This window comes from Aquarana catesbeiana, linkage group LG04 (assembly GCF_042186555.1).
Source record: "Aquarana catesbeiana isolate 2022-GZ linkage group LG04, ASM4218655v1, whole genome shotgun sequence".
NCBI lineage: Eukaryota > Metazoa > Chordata > Amphibia > Anura > Ranidae > Aquarana > Aquarana catesbeiana.
Genome location: NC_133327.1, coordinates 141589152 through 141602781, shown reverse-complemented (window position 1 = coordinate 141602781; position 13630 = coordinate 141589152). Strand labels below are relative to the sequence as shown.

Here is a 13630-nt window from a genome sequence, read left to right as displayed (position 1 = left end):
ACACGCTGGTATCTGGTACCGTCACGTCTTGCCAAACTCTATCCGCATACGTCACCTCTTTGCTTCAGAGGCTGCGGTCATGTGGGGACTCTTTTACACATACTATGGGAATGCCCTAAAATCAGAATGTATTGGAACAAGATCTTCTCCCTTATCCGCAGAACTTGCGGTTGTACTCTGAAACAAGATCCAACTATCGCATTGCTTAACGGTCCCATACCTAAAATTTCCAAACATACACAGAAGCTGATACAGTTTATTCTAGTGGGGGCCAAAATGACCATAACCAGGGCCTGGAAATCACCGAAAGTGTCCATTCGGTTAGCCAAACAAAAAATTACTTGGATCATGCTGCAAGAAAAAATTTCCAACACTATCCTAGACACCCTAGACAAATTCAAAACTATTTGGGAACCCTGGGCAACTCTAGTGGGGCACCCTCTGTATGTGTGATTGATAGCACACAAGACTGGTTCTGAGTCGAGGGGCTCTCAGTCTCCCCCACTTAGAGGTCTCCTGTGCACTTCCTTTCCATCATTCCTGACAATCAACCAATCCTTTCACCTTCTCTATCCCCTCTGTCTCTCCTAAATTCCTCCTTTCCCCCTTTCACTCTCCTGCTTTCTCTACACTTCAATACTGGTCCCTTAGGCTCTCAGTACTTTCAATTACCTTGGCTATTAGCCTCAGGGCAGATTATTAAAAGTAACACCCCTCTAACCCCCAAGCATAACATGCTTTGGATTAGATCATCCAACCAAAATTTAATCCACCCTGAGAGATAGACGGACCAGCTGGTTTTTCGTTCTTTTTTTTCTCTTATAGTAATGATTATATAAATGCGTTACTGACATGGTATTCAATTGTTATAGAGATACAAGCTCCCTTCAGTTCTCTCCTTTTTATTATTCTTCCGGACTCTGTAGATGTGTATCTGTATTTTGGACGTTTATTCACATGTTAGTGGCGAGATGGGTTCAGGGAGACCCGGTTCATCGGAGCAGTTAGCTCCCAGAAGGGGCTCTGGTACCGAGACTCCCAACGCCCATAGCAACGTATTTAGCTATGTTACAAGCCTACATTTACCCAAAATCTACTGTTGACATCTTTTATAACAGCTGTTCCACGTTTATAATTTGTACTCGATGAGCATTGTACTCCTTTTGATTTTCTCTCCTGATTGATGTAATCCTTCAATTACTTAATAAACTTTACTTTTAAATCTAAAAAAAAAAAAAAAAAAAAAAAAAAAAAAAAAAAAAAAAAGAATCAAACACGCACTAGCCTGATTAACAGGATAGACAAACAATCACACATAGTGGGATCTTTGTTAAAACTACAATGCTTGCCGAAAGCCGGGATCTTTAGACCTTCAGTCTAACGCCCTCCCAACTGAGCTATTTCGGCCTGTTGTGCTAACTGTTGCCTACAATTGAGGGGTACCATGTGCTGGTGTGAAGGGATGCTATTGATGAGTGAAATTTTTTGATGTCGTTGCATGTTGCCGGCAAAGAAAACAGGCAGCAAGATCCTTGACTTTGTTCCAGGTGAAACTAAGCAACCACTCTGTTATGACCAACAGGCACATGGGAAGCGAAAGAATCAAACACGCACTAGCCTGATTAACAGGATAGACAATCACACGTAGTGGGATCTTTGTTAAAACTACAACGCTTGCCGAAACCCGGGATCGAACCAGGGACCTTTAGATCTTCAGTCTAACGCTCTCCCAACTGAGCTATTTTGGCACTCTGCAGTTTGTGTGGCCAGAAGTCACGTGGCACCATGCGTCGACACGAAGGCATCATAGAGCCCTTAAAGGAGATTTATAGTCACAGCATTCACTTCTATTTTATAACATCAGCATTGTACCCGCAGTAAAAACAATAGTTATTTTTGACAATCAAATATAAGCTCGGTTCAAAAATCTCCTTTCATGTTGTGATTGTTGCCTGTCTGCTGGCCGTCTATTTCCAGAACTTCCTGGATTTCCAGCATAATTTGCAGTTTCTCCTCTGCTGTTTACTTTCAGTTTCTAAGGACTACACATCAAAAAAGTTCTACTTGCTTTCATCAAGTTGTCTAAGGCTAGCTTTGGGATTGTCATGACTTTTACTATCTTTCAAAGCCGGCTAGGTCTTGTTCCCACCGGTTTCATTGGTATATTGCAGGTGAGGGCTTCAAAAATGCAACATGCTGGACTTTATTTCCTGAGGTTCTGCAGCGCTATGAGTATTGGTGTACAATCTTTTGACATGTCCTTGCACATTGACTGAGAAAAGCATAAACTGCGGGATGCTGCACAATTGAGTTTCAGCTGCCCCCGAGACCCTAATCTGCTCTAAACAACTTTCTAAACCTTCCCCTTGGTCTTCCTTTTCTTGTCAGGAAGCGGTACACCAAAACAAGCATGTCCAGTTGCCGAAACCCGGGATCGAACCAGGGACCTTTAGATCTTCAGTCTAACGCTCTTCCAACTGAGCTATTTCGGCCTGTTGTGCAACCTGTTGCCTACAATTGTGAGGTACCATGTGCTGGTGTGCAGGGATGCTATTGATGAGTGAAATTTTTATGTCGTTGCATGTTGCCGGAAAAGAAAACAGGCAGCAAGATCCTTGACTTTGTTCCAGGTGAAACTAAGCAACCACTCTGTTATGACCAACAGGCACATGGTAAGCGAAAGAATCAAACACGCACTAGCCTGATTAACAGGATAGATAAACAATCGCACGTAGTGGGATCTTTGTTAAAACTACAATGCTTGCCGAAACCCGGGATCAAACCAGGGACCTTTAGATCTTCAGCCTAACGCTCTCCCAACTGAGCTGTTTCAGCCTGTAAGCTAACTGTTGTGCTAACTGTTGCCTACAATTGTGGGGTCAAGATCCTTGACTTTGTTCCAGATGAAACTAAGCAACCACTCTGTTATGACCAACAGGCACATGGGAAGCGAAAGAATCAAACACGCACTAGCCTGATTAACAGGATAGACAAACAATCACACATAGTGGGATCTTTGTTAAAACTACAATGCTTGCCGAAAGCCGGGATCTTTAGATCTTCAGTCTAACGCTCTCCCAACTGAGCTATTTCGGCCTGTTGTGCTAACTGTTGCCTACAATTGACGGGTACCATGTGCTGGTGTGAAGGGATGCTATTGATAAGTGAAATTTTTTGATGTCGTTGCATGTTGCCGGAAAAGAAAACAGGCAGCAAGATCCTTGACTTTGTTCCAGGTGAAACTAAGCAACCACTCTGTTATGACCAACAGGCACATGGGAAGCGAAAGAATCAAACACGCACTAGCCTGATTAACAGGATAGACAAACAATCACACGTAGTGGGATCTTTGTTAAAACTACAACGCTTGCCAAAACCCAGGATCGAAACAGGGACCTTTAGATCTTCAGTCTAACGCTCTCCCAACTGAGCTATTTTGGCACTCTGCAGTTTGTGTGGCCAGAAGACACGTGGCACCATGCGTCGACACGAAGGCGTCATAGAGCCCTTAAAGGAGATTTATAGTCACAGCATTCACTTCTATTTTATAACATCAGCATTGTACCCGCAGTAAAAACAATAGTTATTTTTGACAATCAAATATAAGCTCGGTTCAAAAATCTCCTTTCATGTTGTGATTGTTGCCTGTCTGCTGGCCGTCTATTTCCAGAACTTCCTGGATTTCCAGCATAATTTGCAGTTTCTCCTCTGCTGTTTACTTTCAGTTTCTAAGGACTACACATCAAAAAAGTTCTACTTGCTTTCATCAAGTTGTCTAAGGCTAGCTTTGGGATTGTCATGACTTTTACTATCTTTCAAAGCCGGCTAGGTCTTGTTCCCACCGGTTTCATTGGTATATTGCAGGTGAGGGCTTCAAAAATGCAACATGCTGGACTTTATTTCCTGAGGTTCTGCAGCGCTATGAGTATTGGTGTACAATCTTTTGACATGTCCTTGCACATTGACTGAGAAAAGCATAAACTGCGGGATGCTGCACAATTGAGTTTCAGCTGCCCCCGAGACCCTAATCTGCTCTAAACAACTTTCTAAACCTTGCCCTTGGTCTTCATTTTCTTGTCAGGAAGCGGTAAACCAAAACAAGCATGTCCAGTTGCCGAAACCCGGGATCGAACCAGGGACCTTTAGATCTTCAGTCTAACACTCTCCCAACTGAGCTATTTCGGCCTGTTGTGCTAACTGTTGCCTACAATTGTGAGGTACCATGTGCTGGTGTGCAGGGATGCTATTGATGAGTGAAATTTTTATGTCGTTGCATGTTGCCGGAAAAGAAAACAGGCAGCAAGATCCTTGACTTTGTTCCAGGTGAAACTAAGCAACCACTCTGTTATGACCAACAGGCACATGGTAAGCGAAAGAATCAAACACGCACTAGCCTGATTAACAGGATAGATAAACAATCGCACGTAGTGGGATCTTTGTTAAAACTACAATGCTTGCCGAAACCCGGGATCAAACCAGGGACCTTTAGATCTTCAGCCTAACGCTCTCCCAACTGAGCTGTTTCAGCCTATAAGCTAACTGTAGTGCTAACTGTTGCCTACAATTGTGGGGTCAAGATCCTTGACTTTGTTCCAGATGAAACTAAGCAACCACTCTGTTATGACCAACAGGCACATGGGAAGCGAAAGAATCAAACACGCACTAGCCTGATTAACAGGATAGACAAACAATCACACATAGTGGGATCTTTGTTAAAACTACAATGCTTGCCGAAAGCCGGGATCTTTAGATCTTCAGTCTAACGCTCTCCCAACTGAGCTATTTCGGCCTGTTGTGCTAACTGTTGCCTACAATTGACGGGTACCATGTGCTGGTGTGAAGGGATGCTATTGATAAGTGAAATTTTTTGATGTCGTTGCATGTTGCCGGAAAAGAAAACAGGCAGCAAGATCCTTGACTTTGTTCCAGGTGAAACTAAGCAACCACTCTGTTATGACCAACAGGCACATGGGAAGCGAAAGAATCAAACACGCACTAGCCTGATTAACAGGATAGACAAACAATCACACGTAGTGGGATCTTTGTTAAAACTACAACGCTTGCCAAAACCCAGGATCGAAACAGGGACCTTTAGATCTTCAGTCTAACGCTCTCCCAACTGAGCTATTTTGGCACTCTGCAGTTTGTGTGGCCAGAAGACACGTGGCACCATGCGTCGACACGAAGGCGTCATAGAGCCCTTAAAGGAGATTTATAGTCACAGCATTCACTTCTATTTTATAACATCAGCATTGTACCCGCAGTAAAAACAATAGTTATTTTTGACAATCAAATATAAGCTCGGTTCAAAAATCTCCTTTCATGTTGTGATTGTTGCCTGTCTGCTGGCCGTCTATTTCCAGAACTTCCTGGATTTCCAGCATAATTTGCAGTTTCTCCTCTGCTGTTTACTTTCAGTTTCTAAGGACTACACATCAAAAAAGTTCTACTTGCTTTCATCAAGTTGTCTAAGGCTAGCTTTGGGATTGTCATGACTTTTACTATCTTTCAAAGCCGGCTAGGTCTTGTTCCCACCGGTTTCATTGGTATATTGCAGGTGAGGGCTTCAAAAATGCAACATGCTGGACTTTATTTCCTGAGGTTCTGCAGCGCTATGAGTATTGGTGTACAATCTTTTGACATGTCCTTGCACATTGACTGAGAAAAGCATAAACTGCGGGATGCTGCACAATTGAGTTTCAGCTGCCCCCGAGACCCTAATCTGCTCTAAACAACTTTCTAAACCTTGCCCTTGGTCTTCATTTTCTTGTCAGGAAGCGGTAAACCAAAACAAGCATGTCCAGTTGCCGAAACCCGGGATCGAACCAGGGACCTTTAGATCTTCAGTCTAACACTCTCCCAACTGAGCTATTTCGGCCTGTTGTGCTAACTGTTGCCTACAATTGTGAGGTACCATGTGCTGGTGTGCAGGGATGCTATTGATGAGTGAAATTTTTATGTCGTTGCATGTTGCCGGAAAAGAAAACAGGCAGCAAGATCCTTGACTTTGTTCCAGGTGAAACTAAGCAACCACTCTGTTATGACCAACAGGCACATGGGAAGCGAAAGAATCAAACACGCACTAGCCTGATTAACAGGATAGATAAACAATCACACGTAGTGGGATCTTTGTTAAAACTACAACGCTTGCCGAAACCCGGGATCAAACCAGGGACCTTTAGATCTTCAGTCTAACGCTCTCCCAACTGAGCTATTTCAGCCTGTTGTGCTAACTGTTGCCTACAATTGTGGTGTACCATGTGCTGGTGTGAAAAGATGCTATTGATGAGTGAAATTTTTATGTCGTTGCATGTTGCCGGAAAAGAAAACAGGCAGCAAGATCCTTGACTTTGTTCCAGGTGAAACTAAGCAACCACTCTGTTATGACCAACAGGCACATGGGAAGCGAAAGAATCAAACACGCACTAGCCTGATTAACAGGATAGACAATCACACGTAGTGGGATCTTTGTTAAAACTACAACGCCTGCCGAAACCCGGGATCGAACCAGGGACCTTTAGATCTTCAGTCTAACGCTCTCCCAACTGAGCTATTTTGGCACTCTGCAGTTTGTGTGGCCAGAAGTCACGTGGCACCATGCGTCGACACAAAGGCATCATAGAGCCCTTAAAGGAGATTTATAGTCACAGCATTCACTTCTATTTTATAACATCAGCATTGTACCCGCAGTAAAAACAATAGTTATTTTTGACAATCAAATATAAGCTCGGTTCAAAAATCTCCTTTCATGTTGTGATTGTTGCCTGTCTGCTGGCCGTCTATTTCCAGAACTTCCTGGATTTCCAGCATAATTTGCAGTTTCTCCTCTGCTGTTTACTTTCAGTTTCTAAGGACTACACATCAAAAAAGTTCTACTTGCTTTCATCAAGTTGTCTAAGGCTAGCTTTGGGATTGTCATGACTTTTACTATCTTTCAAAGCCGGCTAGGTCTTGTTCCCACCGGTTTCATTGGTATATTGCAGGTGAGGGCTTCAAAAATGCAACATGCTGGACTTTATTTCCTGAGGTTCTGCAGCGCTATGAGTATTGGTGTACAATCTTTTGACATGTCCTTGCACATTGACTGAGAAAAGCATAAACTGCGGGATGCTGCACAATTGAGTTTCAGCTGCCCCCGAGACCCTAATCTGCTCTAAACAACTTTCTAAACCTACCCCTTTGTCTTCCTTTTCTTGTCAGGAAGCAGTACACCAAAACAAGCATGTCCAGTTGCCGAAACCCGGGATCGAACCAGGGACCTTTAGATCTTCAGTCTAACGCTCTCCCAACTGAGCTATTTCGGCCTGTTGTGCTAACTATTGCCTACAATTGTGGGGTACCATGTGCTGGTGTGAAGGGATGCTATTGATGAGTGAAATTTTTATGTCGTTGCATGTTGCCGGAAAAGAAAACAGGCAGCAAGATCCTTGACTTTGTTCCAGATGAAACTAAGCAACCACTCTGTTATGACCAACAGGCACATGGGAAGCGAAAGAATCAAACACGCACTAGCCTGATTAAAAGGATAGATAAACAATCACACATAGTGGGATCTTTGTTAAAACTACAATGCTTGCCGAAAGCCGGGATCTTTAAATCTTCAGTCTAACGCTCTCCCAACTGAGCTATTTCGGCCTGTTGTGCTAACTGTTGCCTACAATTGAGGGATACCATGTGCTGGTGTGAAGGGATGTTATTGATGAGTGAAAGTTTTTTGATGTCGTTGCATGTTGCCGGAAAAGAAAACAGGCAGCAAGATCCTTGGCTTTGTTCCAGGTGAAACTAAGCAACCACTCTGTTATGACCAACAGGCACATGGGAAGCGAAAGAATCAAACACGCACTAGCCTGATTAACAGGATAGACAAACAATCACATGTAGTGGGATCTTTGTTAAAACTACAACGCTTGCCGAAACCCGGGATCGAAACAGGGACCTTTAGATCTTCAGTCTAACGCTCTCCCAACTGAGCTATTTTGGCACTCTGCAGTTCGTGTGGCCAGAAGGCACGTGGCACCATGCGTCGACACGAAGGCATCATAGAGCCCTTAAAGGAGATTTATATTCACAGCATTCACTTCTATTTTATAACATCAGCATTGTACCCGCAGTAAAAACAATAGTTATTTTTGACAATCAAACATAAGCTCGGTTCAAAAATCTCCTTTCATGTTGTGATTGTTGCCTGTCTGCTGGCCGTCTATTTCCACAACTTCCTGGATTTCCAGCATAATTTGCAGTTTCTCCTCTGCTGTTTACTTTCAGTTTCTAAGGACTACACATCAAAAAAGTTCTACTTGCTTTCATCAAGTTGTCTAAGGCTAGCTTTGGGATTGTCATGACTTTTACTATCTTTCAAAGCCGGCTAGGTCTTGTTCCCACCGGTTTCATTGGTATATTGCAGGTGAGGGCTTCAAAAATGCAACATGCTGGACTTTATTTCCTGAGGTTCTGCAGCGCTATGAGTATTGGTGTACAATCTTTTGACATGTCCTTGCACATTGACTGAGAAAAGCATAAACTGCGGGATGCTGCACAATTGAGTTTCAGCTGCCCCCGAGACCCTAATCTGCTCTAAACAACTTTCTAAACCTACCCCTTTGTCTTCCTTTTCTTGTCAGGAAGCGGTACACCAAAACAATCATGTCCAGTTGCCGAAACCCGGGATCGAACCAGGGACCTTTAGATCTTCAGTCTAACGCTCTCCCAACTGAGGTATTTCGGCCTGTTGTGCTAACTGTTGCCTACAATTGTGGGGTACCATGTGCTGGTGTGAAGGGATGCTATTGATGAGTGAAATTTTTATGTCGTTGCATGTTGCCGGAAAAGAAAACAGGCAGCAAGACCCTTGACTTTGTTCCAGATGAAACTAAGCAACCACTCTGTTATGACCAACAGGCACATGGGAAGCGAAAGAATCAAACACGCACTAGCCTGATTAACAGGATAGACAAACAATCACACATAGTGGGATCTTTGTTAAAACTACAATGCTTGCCGAAAGCCGGGATCTTTAGATCTTCAGTCTAACGCTCTCCCAACTGAGCTATTTCAGCCTGTTGTGCTAACTGTTGCCTACAATTGAGGGGTACCATGTGCTGGTGTGAAGGGATGTTATTGATGAGTGAAATTTTTTGATGTCGTTGCATGTTGCCGGAAAAGAAAACAGGCAGCAAGATCCTTGACTTTGTTCCAGGTGAAACTAAGCAACCACTCTGTTATGACCAACAGGCACATGGGAAGCGAAAGAATCAAACACGCACTAGCCTGATTAACAGGATAGACAAACAATCACATGTAGTGGGATCTTTGTTAAAACTACAACGCTTGCCAAAACCCGGGATCGAAACAGGGACCTTTAGATCTTCAGTCTAACGCTCTCCCAACTGAGCTATTTCAGCCTGTTGTGCTAATTGTTGCCTACAATTGTGGTGTACCATGTGCTGGTGTGAAAAGATGCTTTTGATGAGTGAAATTTTTTTGTCGTTGCATGTTGCCGGAAAAGAAAACAGGCAGCAAGATCCTTGACTTTGTTCCAGGTGAAACTAAGCAACCACTCTGTTATGACCAACAGGCACATGGGAAGCGAAAGAATCAAACACGCACTAGCCTGATTAACAGGATAGACAATCACACGTAGTGGGATCTTTGTTAAAACTACAACGCTTGCCGAAACCCGGGATCGAACCAGGGACCTTTAGATCTTCAGTCTAACGCTCTCCCAACTGAGCTATTTTGGCACTCTGCAGTTAGTGTGGCCAGAAGTCACGTGGCACCATGCGTCGACACGAAGGCATCATAGAGCCCTTAAAGGAGATTTATAGTCACAGCATTCACTTCTATTTTATAACATCAGCATTGTACCCGCAGTAAAAACAAAAGTTATTTTTGACAATCAAATATAAGCTCTGTTCAAAAATCTCCTTTCATGTTGTGATTGTTGCCTGTCTGCTGGCCGTCTATTTCCACAACTTCCTGGATTTCCAGCATAATTTGCAGTTTCTCCTCTGCTGTTTACTTTCAGTTTCTAAGGACTACACATCAAAAAAGTTATACTTGCTTTCATCAAGTTGTCTAAGGCTAGCTTTGGGATTGTCATGACTTTTACTATCTTTCAAAGCCGGCTAGGTCTTGTTCCCACCGGTTTCATTGGTATATTGCAGGTGAGGGCTTCAAAAATGCAACATGCTGGACTTTATTTCCTGAGGTTCTGCAGCGCTATGAGTATTGGTGTACAATCTTTTGACATGTCCTTGCACATTGACTGAGAAAAGCATAAACTGCGGGATGCTGCACAATTGAGTTTCAGCTGCCCCCGAGACCCTAATCTGCTCTAAACAACTTTCTAAACCTACCCCTTTGTCTTCCTTTTCTTGTCAGGAAGCGGTACACCAAAACAAGCATGTCCAGTTGCCGAAACCCGGGATCGAACCAGGGACCTTTAGATCTTCAGTCTAACGCTCTCCCAACTGAGCTATTTCGGCCTGTTGCGCTAACTGTTGCCTACAATTGAGGGGTACCATGTGCTGGTGTGAAGGGATGTTATTGATGAGTGAAATTTTTTGATGTCGTTGCATGTTGCCGGAAAAGAAAACAGGCAGCAAGATCCTTGACTTTGTTCCAGGTGAAACTAAGCAACCACTCTGTTATGACCAACAGGCACATGGGAAGCGAAAGAATCAAACACGCACTAGCCTGATTAACAGGATAGACAAACAATCACATGTAGTGGGATCTTTGTTAAAACTACAACGCTTGCCAAAACCCAGGATCGAAACAGGGACCTTTAGATCTTCAGTCTAACACTCTCCCAACTGAGCTATTTCGGCCTGTTGTGCTAACTGTTGCCTACAATTGTGGGGTACCATGTGCTGGTGTGAAGGGATGCTATTGATGAGTGAAATTTTTATGTCGTTGCATGTTGCCGGAAAAGAAAACAGGCAGCAAGATCCTTGACTTTGTTCCAGGTGAAACTAAGCAACCACTCTGTTATGACCAACAGGCACATGGGAAGCGAAAGAATCAAACACGCACTAGCCTGATTAACAGGATAGACAATCACACGTAGTGGGATCTTTGTTAAAACTACAACGCTTGCCGAAACCCGGGATCAAACCAGGGACCTTTAGATCTTCAGTCTAACGCTCTCCCAACTGAGCTATTTTGGCACTCTGCAGTTTGTGTGGCCAGAAGTCACGTGGCACCATGTGTCGACACGAAGGCATCATAGAGCCCTTAAAGGAGATTTATAGTCACAGCATTCACTTCTATTTTATCACATCAGCATTGTACCCGCAGTAAAAACAATAGTTATTTTTGACAATCAAATATAAGTTTGGTTCAAAAATCTCCTTTCATGTTGTGATTGTTGCCTGTCTGCTGGCCGTCTATTTCCAGAACTTCCTGGATTTCCAGCATAATTTGCAGTTTCTCCTCTGCTGTTTACTTTCAGTTTCTAAGGACTACACATCAAAAAAGTTCTACTTGCTTTCATCAAGTTGTCTAAGGCTAGCTTTGAGATTGTCATGACTTTTACTATCTTTCAAAGTCGGCTAGGTCTTGCTCCCACCGGTTTCATTGGTATATTGCAGGTGAGGGCTTCAAAAATGCAACATGCTGGACTTTATTTCCTGAGGTTCTGCAGCGCTATGAGTATTGGTGTACAATCTTTTGACATGTCCTTGCACATTGACTGAGAAAAGCATAAACTGCGGGATGCTGCACAATTGAGTTTCAGCTGCCCCCGAGACCCTAATCTGCTCTAAACAACTTTCTAAACCTTCCCCTTTGTCTTCCTTTTCTTGTCAGGAAGCGGTACACCAAAACAAGCATGTCCAGTTGCCGAAACCCGGGATCGAACCAGGGACCTTTAGAGCTTCAGTCTAACGCCCTCCCAACTGAGCTATTTCGGCCTGTTGTGCTAACTGTTGCCTACAATTGTGAGGTACCATGTGCTGGTGTGCAGGGATGCTATTGATGAGTGAAATTTTTATGTCGTTGCACGTTGCCGGAAATGAAAACAGGCAGCAAGATCCTTGACTTTGTTCCAGGTGAAACTAAGCAACCACTCTGTTATGACCAACAGGCACATGGGAAGCGAAAGAATCAAACACGCACTAGCCTGATTAACAGGATAGACAAACAATCACACGTAGTGGGATCTTTGTTAAAACTACAAAGCTTGCCGAAAGCCGGGATCTTTAGAGCTTCAGTCTAACACTCTCCCAACTGAGCTATTTTGGCCTGTTGTGCTAACTGTTGCCTACAATTGTGAGGTACCATGTGCTGGTGTGCAGGGATGCTATTGATGAGTGAAATTTTTATGTCGTTGCATGTTGCCGGAAAAGAAAACAGGCAGCAAGATCCTTGACTTTGTTCCAGGTGAAACTAAACAACCACTCTGTTATGACCCACAGGCACATGGGAAGCGAAAGAATCAAACACGCACTAGCCTGATTAACAGGATAGACAAACAATCACACGTAGTGGGATCTTTGTTAAAACTTCAACGCTTGCCGAAACCCGGGATCGAACCAGGGACCTTTAGATCTTCAGTCTAACGCTCTCCCAACTGAGCTATTTTGGCACACTGCAGTTTGTGTGGCCAGAAGTCACGTGGCACCATGCGTCGACACGAAGGCATCATAGAGCCCTTAAAGGAGATTTATAGTCACAGCATTCACTTCTATTTTATAACATCAGCATTGTACCCGCAGTAAAAACAATAGTTATTTTTGACAATCAAATATAAGCTCGGTTCAAAAATCTCCTTTCATGTTGTGATTGTTGCCTGTCTGCTGGCCGTCTATTTCCAGAACTTCCTGGATTTCCAGCATAATTTGCAGTTTCTCCTCTGCTGTTTACTTTCAGTTTCTAAGGACTACACATCAAAAAAGTTCTACTTGCTTTCATCAAGTTGTCTAAGGCTAGCTTTGGGATTGTCATGACTTTTACTATCTTTCAAAGCCGGCTAGGTCTTGTTCCCACCGGTTTCATTGGTATATTGCAGGTGAGGGCTTCAAAAATGCAACATGCTGGACTTTATTTCCTGAGGTTCTGCAGCGCTATGAGTATTGGTGTACAATCTTTTGACATGTCCTTGCACATTGACTGAGAAAAGCATAAACTGCGGGATGCTGCACAATTGAGTTTCAGCTGCCCCCGAGACCCTAATCTGCTCTAAACAACTTTCTAAACCTTCCCCTTTGTCTTCCTTTTCTTGTCAGGAAGCGGTACACCAAAACAAGCATGTCCAGTTGCCGAAACCCGGGATCGAACCAGGGACCTTTAGATCTTCAGTCTAACGCTCTCCCAACTGAGCTATTTCGGCCTGTTGTGCTAACTGTTGCCTACAATTGTGAGGTACCATGTGCTGGTGTGCAGGGATGCTATTGATGAGTGAAATTTTTATGTCGTTGCATGTTGCCGGAAAAGAAAACAGGCAGCAAGATCCTTGACTTTGTTCCAGGTGAAACTAAGCAACCACTCTGTTATGACCAACAGGCACATGGGAAGCAAAAGAATCAAACACGCACTAGCCTGATTAACAGGATGGACAAACAATCACATGTAGTGGGATCTTTGTTAAAACTACAACGCTTGCCAAAACCCGGGACCTTTAGATTTTCAG

At 43.5% G+C, this 13630-nt stretch overlaps 17 non-coding genes across 17 annotated transcripts; all 17 read right to left on the bottom strand.

Annotated features, from left to right (window-relative positions):
- Positions 1–1675: 1675 nt before the first annotated feature.
- Positions 1676–1748, bottom strand: TRNAF-GAA (transfer RNA phenylalanine (anticodon GAA)). Its single transcript has one exon. It is a non-coding gene; the product is annotated as a tRNA-Phe (tRNA).
- Positions 1749–2419: 671 nt separating this feature from the next.
- Positions 2420–2492, bottom strand: TRNAF-GAA (transfer RNA phenylalanine (anticodon GAA)). Its single transcript has one exon. It is a non-coding gene; the product is annotated as a tRNA-Phe (tRNA).
- An 876-nt stretch (positions 2493–3368) lies between these two features.
- On the bottom strand, positions 3369–3441 carry TRNAF-GAA (transfer RNA phenylalanine (anticodon GAA)). Its single transcript has one exon. It is a non-coding gene; the product is annotated as a tRNA-Phe (tRNA).
- Positions 3442–4112: 671 nt separating this feature from the next.
- Positions 4113–4185, bottom strand: TRNAF-GAA (transfer RNA phenylalanine (anticodon GAA)). Its single transcript has one exon. It is a non-coding gene; the product is annotated as a tRNA-Phe (tRNA).
- A 1620-nt stretch (positions 4186–5805) lies between these two features.
- Positions 5806–5878, bottom strand: TRNAF-GAA (transfer RNA phenylalanine (anticodon GAA)). Its single transcript has one exon. It is a non-coding gene; the product is annotated as a tRNA-Phe (tRNA).
- A 270-nt stretch (positions 5879–6148) lies between these two features.
- On the bottom strand, positions 6149–6221 carry TRNAF-GAA (transfer RNA phenylalanine (anticodon GAA)). The gene has a single exon. It is a non-coding gene; the product is annotated as a tRNA-Phe (tRNA).
- Positions 6222–6487: 266 nt separating this feature from the next.
- Positions 6488–6560, bottom strand: TRNAF-GAA (transfer RNA phenylalanine (anticodon GAA)). The gene has a single exon. It is a non-coding gene; the product is annotated as a tRNA-Phe (tRNA).
- Positions 6561–7231: 671 nt separating this feature from the next.
- TRNAF-GAA (transfer RNA phenylalanine (anticodon GAA)) lies at positions 7232–7304 on the bottom strand. Its single transcript has one exon. It is a non-coding gene; the product is annotated as a tRNA-Phe (tRNA).
- Positions 7305–7908: 604 nt separating this feature from the next.
- On the bottom strand, positions 7909–7981 carry TRNAF-GAA (transfer RNA phenylalanine (anticodon GAA)). The gene has a single exon. It is a non-coding gene; the product is annotated as a tRNA-Phe (tRNA).
- Positions 7982–8652: 671 nt separating this feature from the next.
- TRNAF-GAA (transfer RNA phenylalanine (anticodon GAA)) lies at positions 8653–8725 on the bottom strand. Its single transcript has one exon. It is a non-coding gene; the product is annotated as a tRNA-Phe (tRNA).
- A 603-nt stretch (positions 8726–9328) lies between these two features.
- Positions 9329–9401, bottom strand: TRNAF-GAA (transfer RNA phenylalanine (anticodon GAA)). The gene has a single exon. It is a non-coding gene; the product is annotated as a tRNA-Phe (tRNA).
- Positions 9402–9667: 266 nt separating this feature from the next.
- Positions 9668–9740, bottom strand: TRNAF-GAA (transfer RNA phenylalanine (anticodon GAA)). The gene has a single exon. It is a non-coding gene; the product is annotated as a tRNA-Phe (tRNA).
- Positions 9741–10411: 671 nt separating this feature from the next.
- TRNAF-GAA (transfer RNA phenylalanine (anticodon GAA)) lies at positions 10412–10484 on the bottom strand. Its single transcript has one exon. It is a non-coding gene; the product is annotated as a tRNA-Phe (tRNA).
- Positions 10485–11095: 611 nt separating this feature from the next.
- On the bottom strand, positions 11096–11168 carry TRNAF-GAA (transfer RNA phenylalanine (anticodon GAA)). Its single transcript has one exon. It is a non-coding gene; the product is annotated as a tRNA-Phe (tRNA).
- A 671-nt stretch (positions 11169–11839) lies between these two features.
- Positions 11840–11912, bottom strand: TRNAF-GAA (transfer RNA phenylalanine (anticodon GAA)). Its single transcript has one exon. It is a non-coding gene; the product is annotated as a tRNA-Phe (tRNA).
- Positions 11913–12513: 601 nt separating this feature from the next.
- On the bottom strand, positions 12514–12586 carry TRNAF-GAA (transfer RNA phenylalanine (anticodon GAA)). Its single transcript has one exon. It is a non-coding gene; the product is annotated as a tRNA-Phe (tRNA).
- Positions 12587–13257: 671 nt separating this feature from the next.
- TRNAF-GAA (transfer RNA phenylalanine (anticodon GAA)) lies at positions 13258–13330 on the bottom strand. Its single transcript has one exon. It is a non-coding gene; the product is annotated as a tRNA-Phe (tRNA).
- Positions 13331–13630: the final 300 nt, after the last annotated feature.